Source organism: Eulemur rufifrons, chromosome 2 (assembly GCF_041146395.1).
Source record: "Eulemur rufifrons isolate Redbay chromosome 2, OSU_ERuf_1, whole genome shotgun sequence".
Lineage (NCBI taxonomy): Eukaryota > Metazoa > Chordata > Mammalia > Primates > Lemuridae > Eulemur > Eulemur rufifrons.
In genome coordinates this window covers 108,605,125-108,626,574 of record NC_090984.1, presented here as the reverse complement: position 1 = coordinate 108,626,574, position 21,450 = coordinate 108,605,125, and positions in this window count along the sequence as shown.

Below are 21,450 nucleotides of genomic sequence, written 5' to 3'. Positions count from 1 at the left end.
ATGCTTATGATAACTCAATGACAGCTAAAATACTGTGTATCAAAAATTATGCCCTGCAACTAAAGTAGTACTTAGAGGAAAATATAAAGCTATCAAAATGCAAAATTAAAGAGGAAAGCAATAAAGTTAAGAAGTTTAAAAAAAGTACAAACTCTACAACAAGTAAAAGAAACCGAATATTAATAATAAAAATAAGAAAAAAATTAATGAATTAAAAAACTAGCTTACAGAAGAATAGACAATCTGAAAGTAGGTTATTTTAAAAGACCAATAAAATTTAAGAACTTTGCAAGAATAATCAGAGAGAGAGAGCACCCAAGTTAAAATTAAAAGGCATGAAAAAGAAAACATAACCATGGCACTGTTGGCATTGAAGAAAATATAAAGTAATATTATAAACAACTTTATGATAAAAAGATGAAATACATAAATTCCTCTAAAAGAACACAATTTACCAAAATTGAAACAAGAAGATAAAAAAAAAATCATACTAGACTTTCAAATATTAAAGAACTTTTCCAAAAGTTGCAGGATAAATGGCTTTTCAGGAAAGTTCTACTAAACACTAGAGAGTAGATAGTTCCAAAATACAAACTCTTTCAGAGAACAAAAAAGGTTGCGTCTGACTCAGTATATTTTAGGATTGTTATTTCTTTTTATTTCTGCAACAGTTTTTGAAGGTATGTTAAGGTGCATAAAGTATAGAATTTTTTTGTTTTCCTGTGACTCTTCAATCACAAAATATTACTCATTATCTTCTGTAATGTTTCTTATCCTAAATTCTACTTTCACTGATATAACTATCACTCATCTTCTTGGTTTTGCATGGTATTTTTTTCTTACCATTTTACTTTCAAGTTATCTGTAAATTATATTTAAGCAGTACCTCTTCTAATTCAATGTATTTGGTTTTTCATTTTTGTCTAGTCTGTTTAAGCAACTTAATTGGAATATTTAATCCATTTACTTTTGGTGTCATTATTGATATATATGATTTTGTTCCTGTCTCATCTGTTCTATGGCCTTCTTATATTTCATTTGGATTAATTAGAAAATACATTTTTCTCACTTCATTCTTTGTCTTTGCTTACCTCTTATATAATCTTTCATTGTTCTATTATTGCTTACCTTAAAGACAGACATGTTATATTGATTAAGTATAAAGCAAGGTTGGAATACTGTATTTCCTATTCATTCCAAATAAGTTAGAATATGAACTTAATTCAGCTCCACCTATTTTTATTGTTTTCAAGTACTATACATCTCTCTCTGTCTCTCTATTTCTCTGTCTCATTCTCACTCTTCCCAACTCCCATGTGTATATATACACACATAAATACACACACATATACATACATATGTAACAAAAATGTATTTTGTTCTATACAGTCAATATTCAATGAGACTGATTCATACCCATATGCCTACTATTTCTATTGATATTCATTCTTTTCTGTATCTTCATGCTTCCCTCTGGTATCATTTTATTTCTCACTGAAAAATTCACTTTTGCTGTTAAAGCATATGTTTGTTGATTGTGACACTTTTGAAAGAAATTTCTACAAATTCTTTATTACTTTTCCTAAAGAAATGGAGCTTAACCACATCCGCTTTTATTGAATGCAGTCTGGACTTTGTGACTCACATATAGAGATTAGACTATGATAGAAGTGATATCACTTCTGAGAGTAGATTATGAGAAAACCACAGCTTCTGTCCGAAGGTGCTCTTTTGCTCTCTCTCTCTCAAATCATTTTTGTAAATTGACGTGAAATTCACTAACATAAAATTAACCATTACAAGTGATTTGATTCAGTGGCATTTAGTTTATTCACAATGTGCGACCACCGCATCTCTCTAGATTTCTCTTTGTAAGATTCCAATTGAAGTGTAATTAATAATTAATTTGCTGTTAAGTACTTTTGTATTACCTTTAACTTTCAGCCATTGTAGTTTTTACCCTTGGAATTTCTATTTTGCTATTTTACAAACCTATGTCTTATATTTTTAAAATTTATACTGAAATTAACATCGAAATTAGGAAGCATGGTTATTTTAAAGTTTGTGTCTTATAACTTCAATATCTGTAGCCCCAGGGGTTGATTTTTCTTTCCTGTAAATTTGTTAGTTTTTAATTCATACTTTCTCCTCACCTCTTGTGTTGCACATTGTAAACATATTGTGTACGTGTATTGAGTACGTATGTCTGTGTGTGCATGTACATACCTCACATGAAAAAGTGTAGAAATCCCTTAAGATCATTAATGAGTTATTTCTTACAGAGATTTCATTTTTCTTCTGCAAGATACCCATAGTAATTTACAAAGCCAGATCATCCTAATCCATAATTTAGGAATTGAAGTCATTTGTATCTGGACTTCAGTCTGGTTGAAGACAGTTCCATGTTTCACCTTAATGTCTACCTCTTTAGGTCCTAACACCCAATCTGGGTGTTTATCATCTTCCATTTGTAATCCCTGGACCCCTGTATTTATTTCTCTTGACACATAAGACTGCCAAAAAGTCCAGCTCAGGATATTAGCCTCATAGCAACCTCTTCTGAAATTGCAGGTGTCATGAGAAGAGTGGACCCAAATGCTGGACTAAAACTTCTACGTTTTTTTTATTCATAGTGTGTGTGTTTATTTTGGATGATATGCATATAAAGTTCCTCAATTAGCTGGGATATTCTAGTTACCTAATGCACCATTATCAGAGTGTGAAGTCCTTTAAATACTGATCTATACGCTATAATCTTCACATACATAGAATCTCTTTTTTTATTGAGTGATTAAATTTAAAATTTGTTTCAAACACTGAAATATTTGATGATGGTAAAAATTTATTATATTCATAATATCAAAATTAAGCATTTCTATTATCCTCCTTTTATAGAAAAGTTCCTCAAAGTTGCCTCCACCCCCCATTCTCTCTTGATGTAGGCTGTTGTCCCCACTGCATTACTTGGAGCTCCTCTCATCAAGGTTACCAATTGTACCCTATAAATATATCTAATTTCTTAGTCAAGATTTTACCTGCTTTTTCTCCCCCTTCCTCAACCTCAGCATAACTCTTGTATTTTATGACCTTTGTTTTACCACTGATCTGTTTTATCTGTGTTAAAATTAATTCTTACACATGTCTTTCCCTTATTGATTTGTATCCTTCCCATGTGAACATATTTTATATGATTCATTTTTTTTTTTTTAAAGAAACTGAGAATGTTACAGGAAACAAACTCATGATGGGTATAGGAAGGAGGTAGGAGAGTGAAAGATATACTTGTCTCCTCAGCAAATTTAGGATAGTCTACTTTATCAACACCCTCATGTCATAATTCTCCCAACTAAAACATACTTAAAATTTTTTAAAGAATTTGAATACCTATGTTTTAACAGAATTTCAAGGTTATCTAAGCAATAGATTAATGAGAGAATGTGATGAACATTTCACTTGTTATTACTCAGCTTATGTATTAACCATAAAAACAGGGTGTTTTAAAAAACAGAAATTGAAAGGTTTTATTCTTCGTGATTGTGTTACAAAAGTATTAAATTATCAGTTTGACAGATTTCCCAGGGGACTTTAAAATTTTCCTAATTCATGCATAAATAGGACAGTTCCTCAGTTGAAGGGCTACGATAATGTCAGATCCCACCATGCTTACTTTGACAGTTTATCTTGTTTTGTAGAAAAATAGTCTATATACATATACACATACACACAACTGAAATTGAATCCCTGACCAAGCAGTTTTCCCTTTTTATTTGGGAGGAGCCAATTGTAGCAATTGTAAATGACATCATCAGTCATTGAAACTGATGAAACTGCTAAGATAACATTTTTCACCCCAGTGTAAACACTGATGGCTCCTTCGGGGGATGTCTTACACTGCAAGTCTGGGATTTAGTTTATAGGTCTGACAAGTGTGACCTTTAAACTAATGCATTTGCTATAAAAAAGGAAAGAAAACTCTTTATAAGTAAAATATATTGGCTGCAAAATCACTTTTCAGCAAGTTAGTCTGATTACAATCAAAATAACACACCAAAATGAAACAGTTTACCTGTGATCAATTTAATATGGTTGTAAAATGCTAATTATGAGAGAAAACACATTCAAGGTTTGTGGTACCGTCTATAAAACTTGCAGAGAATCTAACATTCAGTGATGTGTAGCACATATGGGTAAGCAGATGGCTGAAGTATTATTTTTAAAAACAGGACTTTTGCTGACAAAATACAGAATTGGAATGGTGTGATTGGAAAGCTAAGAGGATGTTATTTATGAGGCAGTAAGCTCATGCTCAGTAATTGGATTCTTGCTAAATGGCAGATAAAAAGGACTTGGTAAAAAAAAAAATATATATATATATATATATATATAATATATAAATGGATATTCACAGCTATAGAAATGAATGTGAAAGTCTACTGACAATATACCTATTTGTAATTTCTATCCCAGTTCATTACCTTCTACTTCTTCGGCTTTTGGGGAGCTGTAAGAGAAAAATGTCTACTTCACCACATCAGACTTGATTCATGTAACATATTAACTTTTCTCTTTTTGATACAATTCTGGAGAAAAAAAATAATTTTGAATGTGAGCAAATACAAATTGGATATAAAATAATTTTTAAAAGCCCCATACAAAAGAGAATATATTAATGCAATAAATATTCAACTGGTCATTTAAAATCACTTGCTGACTTTGGTGCCCCTTCTTTGAACTACTTTAATACCTTATTTATATCCCCACCACTCATCATGATCAGCTGAGATTTTCTGGGAAACTAATGCCTTCTTGATTTTGCTATTAGCTTGTTGAAATCATGGATTATTTGTGGTTAATATTTTATTCTCCTAACCAAGCTCTAAGCTTGGCCTATAGTACATGATAAATAAAATTTTGCTGAATAAATTAATGGATCCCTATCACTTAGTTAATAAATGTTAAACCATTATATTTAAAATTGCAGCCATTTTTTATGAAACTTTAATTTCTTCTTAAGAATGATCACTTTTAAGAAAGGAGATTTTAATAACCCCATGATAAAATCTCAAATTCCCTGCCTGTAGGTAAATTAGATCTAGTAATATATTAGCATTTAACTATGAGACATAAGCTGCATTTTTCAAGTCTTCTAAGGACTGAATCCAGAAGTCATTTGATAACCTTTCCAAATATTTATGATAACTAAATTTTCCTCAGATTTTACTTAAAGATATTTGCAGAAATTCAATTTTGTTTCATACCCAGGTGTTATTTCTTGTTATATGGGCTATATATCTTGAAACATATATTTAATAAGATTTTTTTTCCATAATTGACACTTGAGGAAACCTAAAAGAAAAATATGTAAATATAAAAATATTATATATATATATATATATATATGTACATACATATAATATTAGGATGAACATTGGTATATATCAACTAGTATGCAACCTTTTTATATTATTAGAGTAAGCAAATAGTTCAGGTAAATAATCAGAATTGCACTCTCTCTGAGACTTCTGATACCTATTAACCAAACCAAGCAGATATGTTCACAGCGACCTCCCTTCTGACACATTCTTCTTGGCTACAGAGGCATCAGTGTCTATGTCAGCCAACAGAAGGACAATTAAGTCCTCTGCTGGAGGCCATGACCTGAGAAACAATGTTAAACACAGTATCATTGTTGAGATAAAGGACTCTGGAATCAGAAAACCTGGGTCTGAGTTCTATTTCAGCCTCTGACTAGCTTGGGACTTCAGCTATTACCTCATCCTGCTCAGAGCCCAGTTTCCTAACATGCAAAAAAGGAAATCACTATTACCTATCTCATAGCACACTTCTTAGCATGATATAAGAAAATAGGTTATGTTCTTAAACTAGTGCCTACCAAGAAATGAAGTCTCCTTAAATTGTAGATATTAAGTCAATGATATAACTGTATTTTTTAAAAAGCTGTTCTAGGAAACCAACATTTGGAAAACTGGGTAGGATACTGAACTATGTATATAGCAGAGAAATTTAAATGTACATTAAAATTGAATTTAAATGATTGAGGATGAATATTTGCATGTGTGTATGCATGTATACAAATGTAATATATTAATATATTCTATTGTAACACTATAGATTTGGACATATAATCAAGCTAAATATTTTCATAGTTATAGGACTAGTTCCCAACCGGAAACAACCAAGACAGACAGAAACAACTGCTTAATTTAGGACAGGTTAACCCTGTGGGGGCAACAAACTGCAACATGTATTCACAGAAGTCTCTAGAAGGCTTACATTTACTGGAAAACAAGTTGGAGAGATTTCATTCTTATACTCTCACTCAAATAAACTGTATAAGAAATGCATTAAAGAAATAAGTTCTAGGCACTTTTCTCTTTTAGATAACCTATTTTGTATTTTTAAGCCAATCGTTTTTATGTAGATTGTTCAGAAATCTGTGGTTTTACTCCTGAATTCTAGAATTGTCTTTTAATTTTCTTATTATTTCCATCTATGCTTTTTGCTGACACCTCCAAGTCATCATCTTTTCCCTGAACCTTTTTTTTTTTTTTTTTCTTTTAGAGACACGGTCTTTCTCTGTCACCCAGGTTAGATAGCAGTGGCATCATCATAGCTCACTGAAACCTCAAACTCCTGGGCTCAAGCGATCCTCCCGCCTCAGCCTATCAAGTAGCTGAGACTACAGGCACACACCATCATGCCCATCTAATTTTTCTACTTTTTGTAGAGACAGGGGTCTCCCTTTTGCTCAGGCTGGTCTTGAATTCCTAATCTCAAGACATTTTCCCGCCTCGGTCTCCCAAAGTGCTAGGATTATAGGTGTGATCCACCATGCCCAGCCCCAAACCCTTTTTAGCTACCTGTTTTCCCTTTGCCTGAGAGCTACATCATAGTTCCCTCAATCATATTTGAAAAAAACTTCAGACTTCAATGGGAAATATGTATGACAGGTAGGACAGTAGATGATTTAGATAAGGTATATATTGATGTCATTATATATTTAACTTGGATATAATTATAAATATTATACATAAGTTTAACACTGATCAGTTTTGCTTCTCCTGTTTCTCTACTTCTGTGCAGTAAAGAACCAGTTTAGCAGGCATTGGTGTCCACAGCTTGCACACTCTATGGAAAAGTCTAGCCTTGTCCAGCTCCTAGAGATAGTGTCTAAACCTTAGAAATACCCTGTCTGACAAATGTCTTTTTTTACCTGGGGACTTGGGCTATACCACATTGTTTATACTGATAATGTGATTTATGGTATGGACCTTGGCCAGGTGGTATCAGTTTGACTTTTGGAGGGGCTGGAAACTGTTACAAAGGTCAGCCTCACGCATGGTCAGCCATGCCTATGTGACCAGCCCCCGTAAAAACTGAACACTGGGCTCAGGTAGCTTCCCTAATTGGCCATACTTTATATGTGTTTTTTCACATGTCATTGCTGGGAGAATTAAGAACTATCTTTAATACACCACTGGCACAGGACATAACCACTGCCTATGCCTTGTCTTTCTAGACTCTGTCCTGTGCACCTTTTAATTCTGCTGGTTCTAGTCTGCATTTTTTTTTTCTGTAATAAACAGTAGGTGTAAGTATAACAACTTTTATTCTTTGAGTCTCTCTAGCAAATCATTGATCCTGAGAGTGGTCTTGTGAGGGCCTACCTAAATTTATTTGGAAAATCATAAACTAAGTTAACTAAGTTTTATAAGGTGTGCAAATCTTCAGGGCTGAAACTTAGACCTACATTTATTTTTGTATCAGAACAAATAAGACTTTAATTAGTTCACTTATACATATCTTTTAGAACTGTTGATCTACAAAGTGTCTGAAAAATTAAGTCTATTTTGAGAGTATTGGCACCATGAATATTTTAAAAGTGAGGCACATTATTTAGATACAATTTTAATATTTATCAATTGCACCATTTTTTTCAAGAATGGCACAGATGCAGGCTTTCAGCCAACTAGTTTAAGTGAGGTAAATCTGGATTGGTCATGAGTGAGAATCATGTCTATTAAACCAGGGATGCTCAGACCTAGAAGGAAAGACAATCTCAGTAATACAAAGACTATTTTAGGATTTGAGGTAGGAACCCTGCCGACTGAAATTTTCAGTGGCTATAAGATCTGAATTTGGAATCAGAACAAAACGGGTTTGAATCCCTTAGATAAGTTACTTAAGCTTCTAAACCTCTTGCCTAATCTAAACATAGGGATTCTTTTTATCAATGAATATATATTAAGTGCTTATCATAAGTCATATATTTTTCTGATGGTTAGATTTTAATAGGGTTTAATACATGTTGTATATTGAGTTGTTAGTGTAATTTCTACTTGATATTAATCCTGTTTCTCCATATTGGGGTGTGACTTTTGTTATCCATTAGGTACAGCATTTATATTAAAGACTTGACTAATATTAGAATTATGTATGTGCCTGTGTTATATGTCCATGACGGTGTGCACTGCTCAACTCTAGAAGGGATTACAGTGTCCATAGATGGCAATGTGAACAGTGCCCCGGAGTTTGAAATGTGGAGATCTGGGATGTACCTCATATGGAAAGAAAATCTTTGCTTACACAATTTTGTTGTTAATTGCCTATTTAAAATAATATGTAATTGGAAAATATTTTAACAGTGTACAATATTAGTCTTAATAACATTTGGGAGAAACTATCAGGTTTAGAATGCTCTTAAGTCTAATATTACACAGGACAATTTTTTGTGGATACTTGATGATATAATTACTCTGAGATAATGTTGATTTTTAAATATCAAAATCTAAAAAATTTCAGAGTATATGAATCATTTTGAAAGTCTTGGAAAGAAAATACATTTCAAGTATTTCTTGATCCATCGACTAGTTGCAGTCTCAAAATCCCATCAATTAGGAGAAATTTGAACATTACATTTCGCTTGACTATCAATAAAAACCTGATGGCATGTCCTAAACAAAGCAGCTTAGCCAAAATGCGTGAAAACAAAACTGATAACATAAAAGCTTAAATTTAAACGAATAGTACAAACACATATAAACCCACTGAAGTTAAAGGAACCACATCATCAGATTTTATTATTTTTATTTTAATTCTCTAACAATGATCCACTTGGAGAAACTGAATTAGGCCTCACATAATTCTGTTTTTCTTAAAATGATATAATTAATAGAGTCTTGTTTCAAGTTTTGAGAATATTCCTCTCAATTCAGGGTCTGCTTTCATATTTTTTTTCTGTCAAGTATGCATAGACAACCATCCCAGAATATTATTGAAACAACTTTGAAAATGTTTTAAAACCTGCCATTTGCCAGTTCCAGTTATAATTATTCTCTGTATGTTTTCCAGTCACATGGGACAATTAGATGTAGAAGTCCAGGAGAGACTACCCTAGACAGGTTCATGAGCATTTGTCTTTATGGTGATTATAAAAGCTTTTATTTGTATGCTCTCAAGACCCATGATTATGCAAATATAGACTGAAACATATTTAAGAGAAATATAAAACAATAGTCTTTTCTCAAAAAAATTCATATAATCTTTTCTCTTTTTTTTCTTTTTTCCCCAATAATCTTGCAGACACTTCTGTTGTATCTGCATTATTGTGGAGAATTATTTACAAGTAAATAATCAAATCAATCACTTTGGGACATCAAGGCTACTGTTTCTGTGTTTTCATCATTACTGTAGCCCATTATCAGTAACTTGAGAAAAGACACAAGGTGAAGAGATATTGCTTTTTTAGCAAACTACAAAGTCAGGCATTGTGTTGAGTTGTTTAAATATGTTTTATTATTTCATCTTAATGACAATCCTCTGAAATATATAAACCTATATGTATCCTTCAACATCACCTGTTCTTTAAAAACTCATATTCTCACATAATTCCACTATTTTCTCTGATGTATCTGTGACTTTTCAGGGCTAATATTCTCATGATCACCTTTGCAATGATTTTGTCTTCACGCTAAATGCTTGGTCTCATTCTAATTTGACATCTTCTGTTTCCCCTTTTCTTACTTCCTCATGAGATCTAAAACTATGACAGTGAATTCTTTTGACATTTTTTTTCCTTAATGTCACACAAACAGCGGTGCGGTGCCAAATGTTACTGAAGACTTGCCTCTGATATCAACAGACTGGTACAAAACAACAGACAAGAGATTTCGAGAAACAAAAAGATGATATCAAGTGGGACGGATGTTTTATCACTGCGGTCCCCAACTCCCTGGGCTGCTACCTGGTACTGTTTAATGGCCTAATAGGAACCAGGCCACGCATCACCACCTAAGTTCTGCCTCCCCCACCCACCACATCAGTGGAAATTCTCTTCCATGAAACTTAGGAACCTGGACATAAGCAAAGCTTCATATGTATTTACAGCCGCTCCCCATCACTCACATCACCACCTCAGCTCCCTGACCCCTGTAGAAAAATTTTCTTCCATGAAACCGGTTCCTGGTGCCAAAAAGGTTGGGGATTGCTGATTTATCAGATGTTTTTCGTATATCCATTTTTATAGGACACTCTTAACTATAACCATCACAGGGAATTTCCCATCAGCAGATAATTTTGTTTAATTTTACTTTTTTAGTGCTGATAGCTGTGCCTACCACATGGCATACACTCAAGGGGCAGATTTTCTACCTAAGTTCTGTTTACCGTTACCTACTAACTATGGATGTCCCTCTATTACTCAAAATTCTTTTTAAATCCTTTCCTTCCTCATTTGCACTTCTCTTCATTAATTCTTTCTCATTTTATTTTGTTGAGCAAATGAGCTCTTGCTTTGTCTGTTCTATCTCCTTCCAGTTGTGCATGGAGAGCCAATAACCAAAATGACCCATCAGAAAGTTTCTGTTAAACAAATATAATCCTCCTTCTTCTGTACTTGTGTGTGTGTGCGTGTGTGTGTGTGTATACATGTATGTATATAATGATTACTCGGCCCATTCTATAAAATAAAAAAGACCAAATTAAACTTTCAATTATATCAGCTGCATAGAAAGACTTCTTGCCTTCCTCAAAACCATATGTTGTTAGATTGGCCAATTTTAACACTTTAGAATTGTAGACACTCAATAAATACTTTTGAAAGGTTAATTAGATTGGATTGGATGACTTGACTAGAGAAACTAAATATGAAAAGTAATTTCACTCTGAAAGTTATTTTTTATCTAAAATTTCTTTCATTGGGCTGTGACATATTATATTTATCTCATATAACATCTATTTTCTTTCAAATTTTTATAAATACACATTTATGTAACAACCATTTCCTGGCCAGTCCACCCTTCCTACGTTGTCATATCAATACTGTAAAACCAGTGGGTCTTGTTATAGCTCATATCCTGATATACTGAAAGATTGTTATCTCTCAGATATTAACTTTTCTCATTTGTAAAAAAGAACTTTCACTGCATGCCCTGTCTCTTTGACCTGAGGATCAGATTCAGTAATAATTCAAATAATTTTAAAAAGGAAGATATTATTGTTTAAAAAATTGGAAGCATTGAAGCATTGGATGATGCCATTAACAAAGATATTAAAAATTATTTGATGTACTTTTAATAATAAAAGGAAGACTTCATTTGAAAAACTCTAGTTACACTCTGTCTCTCATGTAATCTTGTGAGAAAGCTCTAACTCTACCTCTCAACTATACATCTGAGAAGTATAATTATAATTTTATAAACTTTATTCCATTACCAAAATTATAATTATTGGATTACACTTTGTTGATGGGATGTCATTTAAATATAAATGCCAGTATAAATCTACTAATATTACTAATGGTGATTTCCTATCTGTAAAATGTACATTCATTATACACAAAACATTTTTAAACACAGGAGTGGCTTTCTAACTAATTTGGTTTTATGATTTTCCTAAAGTTAAATGGGGAAAGAAAACAAACACATAAATGTCAAAGAAGTAAATTACATTTATGCTATTTTATTTCCACTAAGATTGATTTTACCAGAAGCATAGATAGACATAGCATTTAAAAATATGATTTGAAAAACTTTTTATTTCTAACTTTACACTTCAGAAATAAACCTTTTTCTTCACTGTAGTCTAGAGTTTTCTCAACAATGATTACAGTTCTGAAACATTCATATAAAAGCTTTTATTTTTTAAAAATAATAATTTAAAATAAATTCACTAACATGGATTTTTTTTAATAGAAATGACTGTTGCCTCTGATAGTCCTAATTTAGCCGCCTTCTCCCAGGGCTCACCCACTCTCCATAAAATCATGCACAATCCTTGCCAAATAATTTTGTTGAGATAGTCTGGCATTATGCAATGGATGGTATATCTTAATCTAAAAATTATTTATTTATCTTATTCAATTTACCATGGTTAAGACACTCTGAGATATTATAACTTAGAGAAAGTTCCTAACATTTGAGATCCAGGGAAACAAATGAGACTGATAACAAGTAAATACTGTTTTAATATCATAATTTTTACATTCAAAACACTAGAACTCATTCGATAAGTAACAAACTACAAGAATTTAGCCCAGACACAATTTCACCCACCCAGCCACATTCACAAAAGAAGAGAAAAAACAGTTACACAGAAAGCTGACTCAGAATGTTGTCCAGCCATCCCTTTAAACTAAATCATTCAGGCACAGTAAAAGAGAAGGGCTAGGTAAAAAATAGTAGATTAGGGCAGGATAGTCAAAACATATCTATTTTTGAGAAATATGTGGAAAATCTGCAATCTGTCCTGAAAATTAATCTCTTCTTTCTCTTTTGATCCATATGGCTTTCCCTCCACTGCCTGCTTCTTTCAGCTGATCTAGTAAACAGGCCTGGTGGCCATGGGAAAGGGCCCGCCTGCAAGACCAACTTTGATTGTTCACTTCACAATGGCATATGACAGAAGCTTCCCAGATTTGGCTGCGAAAATCCTTGCGAAGTGTCTGCTGGCTGTTATCATGCTCCAACCTAGTGGCCATATGCAAATAGGATTCTGTTTAGAAAATCTAGTTAGTCCTATGCTGCTGGTCTCAGGGAGAGCGAGTTCCAAGAGGCTCAAACTGCCACCCCATGGGGCCTTGTGCTGCTAATGCCAAGAACAAAATTAATTTTATTTTAAAACTACAACATGACACCAGAAAAATAATTTTTAAAAGATGGTTGTAGAGTGAAAAGAACAGAGCATTAATGGGTTACTAGAAAAGGTTTTCCATGTCTGAGGAGGAAATATTTCAAGGAATTTTATGTAGAGGGGAAAAATTAGAAAGATCTTTCTATTCAAAATGGTTAGCCCCCTCAACACAGAGGTTCTGTAATTCTTTGTATATACCACTATTCTTTGGGTTGTCCCATTGTTTATCCTCTTTCCCAACTGACTAAATTCTCCAAATCTTTGCACTGTGCTTTACATATAGTTAGCGTTCAATAAATGCTAATTCAATAAATGAATGAATGAATTACTAATGTTATCTTTATGACTGCCTGAACTGCTATATCTTTTTTCTTATCCTTCACATTTTACACTAAAAATTTTGTTCATTTATGTGAGGAAATAGCCTTTCCTTATGGCTCTCTTGAGTTTACTACTTTTTATTTCTTCTTCTCTTTAAACTGCTAAATAATTACTGGGAAAGGAGGAGTGATTTTGGTCCTCAGAGCTAATTTGGCAAAAACCAGAGGTGTATGCTTATCACAACAGGGGAAGAACTGTTACTGGTACCCATCAGTATCTATCAAGGGGGCTACCAAGGATGCTGCTAAACATTATGCCATATACAGGACAGCTCCAACAACAAAGAATTATCCAACTCAAAATGTCAACAGTGCAGAGGTTGAGAAAACCCACCATAAAAAATTTGTCTTTCTCCCCTAAAGAGTTTCAGGCTACCTTGCTTTTTTTTTTTTTCCTTTCTGACTTGAAGTTGTGATGACTCGCCTTCTGGGCCATGTGATGAGGATTGTTCCATCTTTTTTGTGTTACTCCTGTGCCTGTTGTCACCTAATCTCATCATAGCCTGTTGCCAGAGATCAATAAAGTTGCCACCAGGAGAAAATTGGCAGTTAGCCGTCAAGGTTGCTCCCAATTCATTTTCTGGACTTCAATCCATGGACAAGTGTGCCTGGTTCATAAACAAAACCTAGCTCTTAAAAACAAAGGCTCCTGATGCCCCACAATATTTTATTTTTCTTATGGGTAAAACCATCTCTTCTTTGTTTTGAAAATAAGCTATAAATATGCAAAGGTATGTCTGGGCAGTCCTGGACGACCACTTCTAAATATATACACAAATATACACATGTGTGTGCACCAACACTCACACATACAAATCCTACACGCTTGCTTTCTTTGTTCTTGCTCTAGAAAATCAAAAGTCAAATTCTAGAATCCAAGGTGGATTTGAGTTTTCACTTTAAGCTCTTTTTGGGACTGCCAGTTCAGTGATAAATTAGAAACATAATGTGAATAAAGTAAAACCATTGGTCTTTCCCTCAGCCTAACTGTTTGCTCTGCATTTAAATAAATGACCTATGGTAGAGAAAATAAATTAGCTTTGGAATCCAAATCAGGTATAGATTAGTAACTTTCTGATCTACATCATGTGTGATTACTTATAAAAAGTTAAACAACTTTAAAAATAAAATCATGAAAAAACACAGAAATATAAGATCAATCAGTCTATGTCTCTGTTTCCGTGTTCTTTCTTCTGAACACTCTTATAAGATCTCAGAAGAACAATTTTGGGTTGCAAGGCTACAGAGATGAGCGCTTCTAGATTCCTTCCTCTGCTTATATGTTCTTAATCCTTTGTCCTTGTTGTGCCTGCCTTTCACTGCTACAGGTTAGGGGTTGATCACAGGTCAGTCTAATCCCTCCTGAAGCTCCTGTTTTGAGGCCAGAAAGCTAGGTGTGAAATTTTTACTTTCTCCAGCTACTGTTACATAATCCAAGTCTTAAATCAGCACCTCCCCTTACAAAAGGCAATCCAGGAACCAGCCACCAGTCTGAGCTGGCGAAATTAACTGATTCTCAAATTTCTGCTCTTTTTGAATTAATAACTAATCGTGGGATCCTTATGTTTTGTAATATCACCTTCAAATTCTGACTCTAGTAGAAGTAATGACTCAATTCTTGATTACAATTGGTAACTCTGCTTAAAATTCTGAAAACACCTCTACCGTCTCATTCATTCATCTCTTCATCAGTGAATATCCACCAAGTACCTTTATGTCACAGACCCAGGGTTAGGTGAAGTGAAGGGCAAGAACATTAATAGGGCAAAATTTGCTTCCAAATAAATAAATCAGGACCATGTATTATCTGCCAGGCAGGTGGACTTGTCCTCCTGATGTTTACAGTGTGAGAACTGAAAGATGTCCAGTCGTATGTATTAATATGAATTATGTTTAACACTAGTTTTAGTCTCAACTCATAAATATCCTGATTTTAGACACTGCTTGTCATCCTTCGTTTTGTGTTTACACCTTTTTTATTCCTCCCTTTCTCTTCTTTTCTTCCTTTTTTATCTTCCTCAGGATGTATTCATTGAGAATCTACGCTAAGCAATGCATAGTGCTAAGTACTCCACGGGATACAAGATAAAGCTGACTTTGCTCCCACTTCAGTGAGTTCAAAGCTTTGCTGAGGGATCTGCTCAGTGACAATTTTAAGTGTAGGAAGAAAAGTAATTCTAATAAAGATGTAATTCTTCCCTTGGATGAGGGAAGGAATCCTAGAGGAAGATATCTTTGAGATGAGCCTTTAAAGAGAAGCAAGACTCACACAGGCAAACAGATTCAGAGTCCCATTGGACTGATGGTTCAGACTGAGCCAAGATTTCAGAATGTCCGTTGAATTTATTGAAGGTAAAATTCTGTGGTCCCATGTGGTCAGGATAGGATCTCTGCACTGGAATAAAAGACCAAATGCTAGTCCAGTAACAGCCTAAAATTGTGTGTTGAGAAATTTAGAGACTATATTTTTGTATCATGAGGATATAACATAAGTAGATGTAGATATGTAAATGCTTCTTTATGTACAATATGAAGCTATAAATTATTTATAGAAACAATACTGTAGAATGGAACTTTAAAGAAATTTTCAGATCCATTTTTATTGCTCAATGAGTTTGTGCATCTACTGAGCTATAAAAACAAAGTATTGTCATGCTGTGTCTATTATGGAAAATCTTTCTGTCCTGCATAAATGATTTGGGTTTTCAACAACTTCTGATGACAGACTGGAATTTCCCTTTTCAAGCCAACTTTGTCTTTTCTTCATAAAAATCACCTAGATTTGTCATGCTTGGTTCAAATTACTTCTGAATGTGCCTCATATCTTAGTGTATAGTTCATAATTGATACCTTATTTATTTAGAATTTTTGAATCAAAAGGTTTTCAGGATTTATTAAGGAAGATAGATCAATACATCATCTTAGTTCTTGGAAAATATCTGCCTTCATCAGGAATATTTTTGGTAGGTGTTGATAATTTTTTGTTTGTTTGTTTATCTTTAGGACCAAACTAAAAACCACTTCAAAGTTTACAAATATGTTGGGAAATTTAAAGTGATTGGGAGAAGTCATGATTTCTATTGAAAACTGCAAGGCTCTAAATTATTTCACAGAACATACTATTTTAATACTTTGTAATGACTTCAAAACTATATACAGACTATAAGATTAGAGCATTTAACTAGCTTGCCTCTACATTTTCTTCCATCACTTAGGTCCTATGATTCAACTTTTCCAAAATGGTAGTTACTTCACAAAAATTCTTGGTAAATAGTAGCATAAATTTATAGATAAGATATAATAATGCAAGTTTCTCCTATAACTCTGACAGCTAACTTTTAATCATTTAATTAGATTTCAGAATAACTTTTGTCCCACAAACATCTAGGGACATATATTATTAAAATAATATTCTCTGAGACTTCAGTAATCATATTTGAAAATAAAAGGGTTAATTTGAAGATATTTTTACTTAAAAATCATTCTTCAAAACAATAAAAAGATAGTCAAATGTTAAAATGGTATGTTTTGGAATCTGATGACCTGGGGTTGTACTGTGGTCATTTCTATTAACAAGTTGTGTGATCTTTGGTAGATTATAAAACCTCTTCAAACATCAGATTTAAATTATAAAGTAGAGATTATAATTGTACCTTCATTACAATGTTTCAAGAATTAAATGTGGTAGTGGATTCATAAGTAATACTTTGCCTGCCATAAAGCCCAATTTGTAAGTTGGAACTACTACACTTAACAAAAATTTGAAAACTTAGAGAAGCATATTGGACATTTTAAACAAGAGAATATTTTGCTTCCCTACAGTTTGTTGTTTCTGAGGCTATTTTTCTACATGATAAAGATTTCATACATGCATTTGTAACAAGTATATTGTGCTATTTTCAATTCTGGCATTCGATTTATGATCAGTAGTATTTACTTCCTCATTTAGTGCTTGTCTATAAATACCTGTCTTCTCTATGTGTTTCCCATCCTTCGTAGCTCTTATGCCAGTTTGAAGACATGGCTACAAACTCTTTGACATGCTTCCTCACCTTTTAAGTCTGGGAGGTCTTGTAACTGCTTCAACGAACAAAATACATGCAAAGTAACGCTAAGTGACTTTCAAAACTAAGCCAAAAGTGTATGCAGCTCCTGTCTTTCTCTCTGGAACACTTCCTCTGACACTGTGAGCCTCCAGGTAAGATTTCCAACTACCTTGAAGCCACCATGCTGGTGCTTTGATGGGCAGTTCCAGATGAGTGCCACTATTCAGCTATCTCCTTCAGGGTAGCAGATGTGCAATCAAAACATCATCAGTATATCCACAAGATAGATATCACCAAGTACCATTGTCAATGCCACATAGAGTGGAAAATTGGACTGCTGAGTCCTGGTGAATTGCTGAACCACAAAATCATAAGATTTAGTAAATGGTGTTGCTTGCAGCTCTAAGTTTGAATAGGTAGTAATGCAGCAACAATAGGTAACTGAGATGGGTACATTTTTAGAGTTTACCCTATACACATTCACAATTTTACCCCCAAATTATTTGCACTTGTCAAATTGAAGCTGAAAATAATGAACTTCATAATGAGGTTATTGCATATACAATTGGAGAGAGATACTTTCATTTGGGAGAAACGGCAATAGAGTTATTACTCAAAGAACCCATTACAAGTGCAATTATTTGCAGGTTAATTTCTGTCCCTATGACTAATTGCAGGCAGAAGGATTTGAACAAAAAAATGGAATGCCTACCAGAAATTCCTTAGAAATGCATCTCTTTATTACTCTGTATAGGTTTCTGGTGGCCTGTGGCCATTAAACATCAGAAGCCATTACTCAGAAGGGAAGTGGTACTCCTGGTACTCCGCCTAACCTGCAATTGTGCCATTACCTCATCTTTGCCTAAAATTCTTAATATTTTTATATTTTATTTTCTATCCTCAACTATGATATACTATTAACATGCCCTTTTACCCTCTTGAATGTGTCCACAATTACGACTTTATTATGTTTCATAATGAAAGACTCTGGTCTATGCATAGGTAGTCTAGAGGAAAAAAAAAAACTTTGTTGCATCTTTTTAAATATATACTGTTTGTATGTTTATTACAAATATATAGAAAAATAATACAACCTTAAAGAAATATACACAAATTTGAATGATCATAACCCAGAAACCATAAAAATGTGCAAACCTTTATATATTTATCAAAATGTGCATATTATATTAATATATGTTTAATATATTACAAAGATGGTTTACATATGCATATTGTCTGTAAACTTCTTTATTTATGCGTCAATATATCATGAACACTAACCAGGGAAAATGAAGATGTTTCATCATTTGTAATCTCTACATATTATTTCATTCCTTAATTTTTTGACCTATTATTGTTACATATTTATATTATTTTCAATTTTTCACTAGTATAAACAATGCATTGAAGAACATCATGAATATCTTTAGGAAATTGTCTGGTTATTTTTTAATATGTTTCTGAAAGTTGAATTCATAAATCATAATTTATAGATATGTTTTTAGAGTAGGAGATGTCTCTTGCCACATAGACACTGAGGGTATTTTTTAATGGCCACTATAGTAAGGAAAAGAAAAATTATCATGTTATAATTTAAAAGATGAATACACTCAAGAATACCTATAGAGAAGTTGCTTTCTCATTAAATATAATTTTGTCTGAAGAATTTTTGAATATATATACTGATGTATCAGGAAAATTGTTTAACTTTGAAATGAAGAAATCTCAGCTATTCAGTCAGCAGTGCTAAAAAGTCATGGAGGTGTCAATTCTAAAAAATTGGGACTTGCATCACTTATCTTTGGATTACTGGAGAAAATTATTATGACTTCACTTTGAGTAGATTTGGCTGTCATTTATTGAAATCAGACAAGTGATTGTTTACAGATCCTTGGGGCATAGGGGTGATGGAGTGGGCAGGTATGAGTACAGTTTCCATGCATGGTGCTATACCAGACACAATTTCATCACTCAACCTGACATTTTTCTCACTGATCCATGGGCAGCTAGTGACTTAATTAAAACACACACAAAAAACCCACTATCATACTCAACCTTGCCATGAATTTAACTTGGTATCAATATAGAATTCTGAAGAGTTTTAACATGTATGTGTATACACACACAAAATATGATACTAAAATTTTGCTGAAATTCCTCTCACTTGAGCTTTTCTTCATAGTTATGAAACAGAAGATACTAGTATCAAAATTTTGTAATAAAACTGATATCAAAATTAAAAACTTAAACATTCTAGTGGAAACTAGAACATACAAGATGTCTGTGAAGAGTTATAATATTCTCATTTGAGAAGTAATATTTTTACACATAAAAAAGAAAAAAAATACTGCCCTTAACATATAAAACTTTCTAAAAATTCCTCAAGAAAAAAATCAAACGAACCTATCAAAGAGTGGACAAAAGACATGAATAGAAACTTTACAAAAAAAGACAAACTATTCACCAACAAACATATGAAAAAATGCTCAACATCTCTAATCATCAGGGAAATGCAAATCAAAACCACAATGAGGTATCACTTAACTCCAGTGATAATGGCCTTGATCAAAGAGTCCCAAAACAGTAAATATTGGCGTGATGTAGAGAGATAGGAGCATTCATACACTGCTGGTGGGACTGCAAACTAGTACAATCTCTGTGGAAAGCAATATGGAGATACCTCAAAGAGCTACAAGTAGAACTACCATTTGATCCAGCAATCCCATTAATGGGCATCTACCCAAAGGAACAAAAGACATTCTGTAAAAAAGACATCTGCACTAGAATGTTTATAGAAGCACAATTCACAATTGCAAAGATGTGGAAATAACCCAAGTGCCCATCAATACATGAGTGGATTAATAAAATGTGGTATATGCATACCATGGAGTACTACTCAGCCACAAAAAACAATAGTGATCTAGCACTCCTTGTATTATCCTGGATAGAGCTGGAGCCCATTCTACTAAGTGAAGTATCACAAGAATAGAAAAACAAGCACCACATGTACTCATAATCAAATTGGTATTAACTGATCAACACTTATGTGCACATATAGTAGTAACATTCATCTGGTGTTAGGTAGGTGGTGGGGGGAGGAGAGGATGGGTATATTCACACCTAATAGGTGTGGTATGCGCCATCTAAGGGATGGATACACTTGAAGTTCTGACTCAGGTGGGGCAAAGGCAATATATGTAACCTAAACATTTGTACCCCTGTAATATGCTGAAACAAACAAAAAAAATAACAAAAATAAAACAAATAAATAAAATTATACATATAAAAATTCCTATTGTCACTAAAATATTTAAATGGATTAATATATCCATAAAATAAAATTTCATAGTTTATAATAAACAATATTGCTACTTATAATATAAAAGCAGATCTGAAACTAAATGCAAAGAGACAAAAAGTATTTCAGACTTCTTAGCTCACCATATGACATTATTTCCTTATGGGATAATATCTCAGATAGGCCAGGTCTTTTTTATAATGGCTTTCTTGTTTATGCTTTCTCTCTGTGTCAACTAATTGACATAGAATATTAACATGCTTTCCTGAATCTGTTTAATAGGAATCAGTTCTGCCAATATGTGATGCTTTTCTAACTTAGAATTTTCAAAACCAAGACAAAGCCCAAGGCAATTTTGGATTACAAATATCTTTAGTTGCAATTATCATTACTTGCCTTAGCAGAATGATGAGAGAGAATGCTTCCTGGGAGAAGTTTAGAATTTATAAATTTTCCACTGAAATTCACTTTAAGGAAATTCTGAAATAAGGTAGTACCTTAAAATTATAGACAGAATGTAGTGATAGATTAGATTATTTTAACCAAACAGGTCTCTGTTTCTTTCTGTGTAATCCTA